The following is a 4042-nucleotide window of genomic DNA, read 5'->3' as shown; positions in this document are numbered from 1 at the left end:
GGAGGGGTCTGGGTGCGGGGTGAGGCAGAGGCAGTTAGAGGCTTCTAGTGGAATTATAAAATTCTAGAGTTTTCCTATTTTTTGGTTATTTTGCTTTACTTTCAATTCAATTTAAGTTAATTTATTGAGATGATTGGAAATTTCTTACAAAATTAGATAAAATGAAGTATATTTCATTTTAGTAATGTCAAAGTAAAGTCAAGGTAATATTTTGAATTTGATTTTTGAATCGTAAGTTAATAATTAACCAAATAATTACAACTCTGAAAATTGTTTTTCTCTAAGAAGGTTTGGTTTTTGGGCTTAGCTTAAATTTTCTCACATTTGTAAAAATGAAAGCATATATTATAGCAACATACTTTTTAGTGTGCCCACATATTCTTGCACATTTCTGAAACGTAATTGAAATCATTTAATTATGCTGCAATTAATTAAAATATACTTACATGTAATAAAAAACATGTAATAAAAAGTTTTGTGCTAGACAAAAGGAAGTGAATATGTCTCATTCATGTTCTCCCTATCATTCTACAATGTCAGTTAATTACTGCAGAGGTGGGTGGGTGTTCTGCCAAATTCCCCAGTATACTTTGGCATTGCCCTCTCCTTGTTCTTTTCTTAGGTCTATTGGAAAAGAAATGCAGATTTTAAAATCTTCATTGAAATTTGAATCTGTTTTGATGCTCTTTTTACAGAGATGTAAGAGCCCTGAGAGACTTTTAAATAACAATGAGGTACAATTAAATGGATTCTGATCAACTGGGTAATACCATTTGTTCTGAACAGAAAGAAAAGGTAGATAAATATAATAAATCAAAGTACTGCCATTTGTTTTTTCAAAATAGAAATGACTTCCTTTATACATATTTCATTTTCTTCAAGATAATGAAGTAGTAACTGGAGCTAGTATAATTGCTGCAATATGGTAACTTCAGTTAGAAATGAGCACCTTTAACATTAATTGGTTGCTTTTGAATATATAGGAACTGTGGGAGAGAAAAAAGACTTTGATCTAGACATTTCTGTCCTTTAGATTTTTGCTTTTGTGTTTTAATGTTGGCACATATATTACCCAAGTGGATGTTGATGTAAAGGATTAGTATGTCTAATCCTCAGCAAAGAATTATATTTACACCATTTCAATATTTCCAGAGAAGGAGGATTTTCTCCTTAATCTATTCCATGGCTTTGTACACTTTATAAATTATCTGTATAAAGTAAGATAGGCCACATAACAAGCATGTGGTTCATCAAACAAATTCTCATCAAATTGATCAAACATGCATTCCTTTATGGCCAAAAGAAGATGAATATGGCTAAAACATGCCAAGTCTTTCAGAAAATATCATGCATAATATTTTCATATAGCAAATTAATGCTAAAAGAGGAGTGGAAAGAGCAAGTTGGTTCTCAAGTGATGGCGATGTTACCGTTACTTATATGTTCTCATTTATTTCCTGCCAGAGTGTTTATGTGCTATTGTGCACTCCCAGGCATACCATCTGTTCCTGTTGTCAGGGCCGTAAGCTGAGGTGACTAGAGGGTGCTACTTTCTTGATTTCTTAAGAGATCACTTAGCTACATACAGAGAAGCATTCTGTTGTGTGGCTACTTCTTATACTCTCAAATCCTATAAACTCCCCTGCAAATATATGCAATGTGTTACATGGGTGATTAGATAAAGGGGGATAATGCCAGTGGAAATCTAATATGATCACATTACTGTAGCAGTTCAGGGCATGGTCTTTAATCAAACACACTGGACTAACATTTTGACTCAGCCAATTACTAGCTCCATGACCTTGGGCAAGTGAAAAACATACTGTAAGACTTCGTATCCTCATTTGTGAATTTTACAGATAACAAAAGTACCTATCTATTATTATGTGTGTTTATGTAGTAATTCATCAAAACTCTTACCACAGTGCTTGGCTTATTGTAAACATCCAATCTTTATTCGCTATTATTATGTGCCTTACTAAATTGGTACAGTAGCAATTTTAATCTTTTATTAATGACCGCAGTTTTATTGAAAAATAAAATTGAAACATGTAAAGTATATTTTACTTTATTTTGGATTGACCTAAAGATAAGTGATAATATATTCTCAAGTTCATACAATGTTATCCATGGCTGATCTGGGAATAATATTTAATTATCTGAAATGATCCAAAGTTCTTCTACATAACTAGACTTATTTTTTAAAGACACATCAATTTATGAAGTATATTCATTTTGTTTTATTTGAAGTAAAGTATCAGTCTTTTTTTATATATCAAAATTAGCATAGTTACAAAGTATTGGCCATAACCAGCACCATAAGAGAAAATAGTGAATCACATGGAGGAAGTTTTATGAAAATTCCAAAATCATTTGGAGAGGATACTATTTTAATGAATGATTTTTTGGCTAAAGAGCATTCCTTGTCATTTATCCAAATAAGCATTAAAAGTCAACCTGCACATACATAAACAAACTGAATTAATAATTTGAGAAATTTTAGCTGAAGTCAATCAACAGAACCTACCCAACAGAAATCCACGAGGGGCGGAGTCCACTATCCTTCCTTAGCAAAGGAGTAGAGTTGTTTCTTTTCTGGGTCATTTTATTTTTCTAAATAATATTTGTTTTTTGACATGTTTTTAGATTTTTATTATCTTTTAAATTTTTCCCCTGGACATTCTAAGAATTTTCCAGCAATGCGTCTCAAGACTGTGTTCTGTACCAAATGTACCTTACAAATTTAGCAGTGCCTTACAAAATGTTTACTGTGTTCAAATGAGCAAATGCTTTCCCAAAAGTGGTATTGCCAGTTATTCTTGGTCACCCTCTCATGGTTACTGAAATCCATATATACTTAACTAAGGGATACAGATTTTTTTCATATAAGCATTTGTGTAGAACCTTTATTTAGCTTATAATCTTTGCATTTGGCTCAGTCATATTTTCTGGTACTGCCCACTCTTCCTCCACAACATTCTTCTACTATTTATTTGCCATTTATATAAGTAAATTGTAAAATAAAAGGATGAATTATGTAAGATTTTCTCTAGTACTTACTAGTATCTCAAATACTCTGGTAGCCAACTGGGACCTAAAGCACAATATGGATAATAAAGATTCTTCCCTTATGGGTCAAGGAGTTCACAGTGCAGTGGTGAAGACAGACAGACAAACAACTGACCAGAGTTAGCATCATGAGGAATATGCCAACATGGTGGTGGAAAGCGCCATGAGGAAACAGAGAGAGGGCTGCATTTAATTGTGATTAATATCCCAATCTCTAAACCCAGGGCATAGTCTGGCCTTATAACACATAATACTTCTGCCTGATCGCCCTTAACTGCTTCTGCCTGCTGGCATGATCGCCCCTAACCACCTCTGCCTGCCAGCCTGATCACCCCCTAACTGCTCCCCTGCTGGCCTGATAGCCCCCTAACTGCTCCCCTGCTGGCCTGATCACCCCTAACTGCCCTCCCCTGCCGGCCTGATTGCCCCTAACTGCCTCCGCCTTGGCCCCTGCCACCATGGTTTTGTCCGGAAGGATGTCCAGAAGATGTCAGGTCTAATTAGCATATTGCCCTTTTATTAGTATAGATTATATTAAATGTATTTGGAAAGTTACAGCTCTTTCCCCACTCTAAAATGTGAAGCCCCTTAGGAAAGGTCACCTATCTCATTCATTCCTTGAACCTAGTCCTATGCTTCAACAATGCATTATATGGTTTCTGACTTATATGGGGATTATGGGGCTAAATGGACCAAATCCATTTCAAAGAACCAGCTAAGAAGGTAGAAATTAACTTAGAAGTGGTAAAGGAAGAGCCAAAAAGAAAGTGAAGTGGGAGTGGCATGAAGGGGGAAAGCACAATATCGAATTTGTCTACCTGATGAAATTAAATACTATTGACTTAGGTAGTCCATCTTTCTTCATTCCTAGCTCGATCTCTCAGAACTGAAGTTCATTTCTAGTATCTTAAGACCTGATCTCTGGGGAAGCGAATTTAGAAAAAATGATGATATGTGGCTTCTATGAATATAT

This window comes from Myotis brandtii, unplaced genomic scaffold, assembly GCF_000412655.1.
Source record: "Myotis brandtii unplaced genomic scaffold, ASM41265v1 scaffold151, whole genome shotgun sequence".
In the NCBI taxonomy this organism is placed as follows: Eukaryota; Metazoa; Chordata; class Mammalia; order Chiroptera; family Vespertilionidae; genus Myotis; species Myotis brandtii.
Note: the sequence above shows the minus strand (reverse complement) of the source record.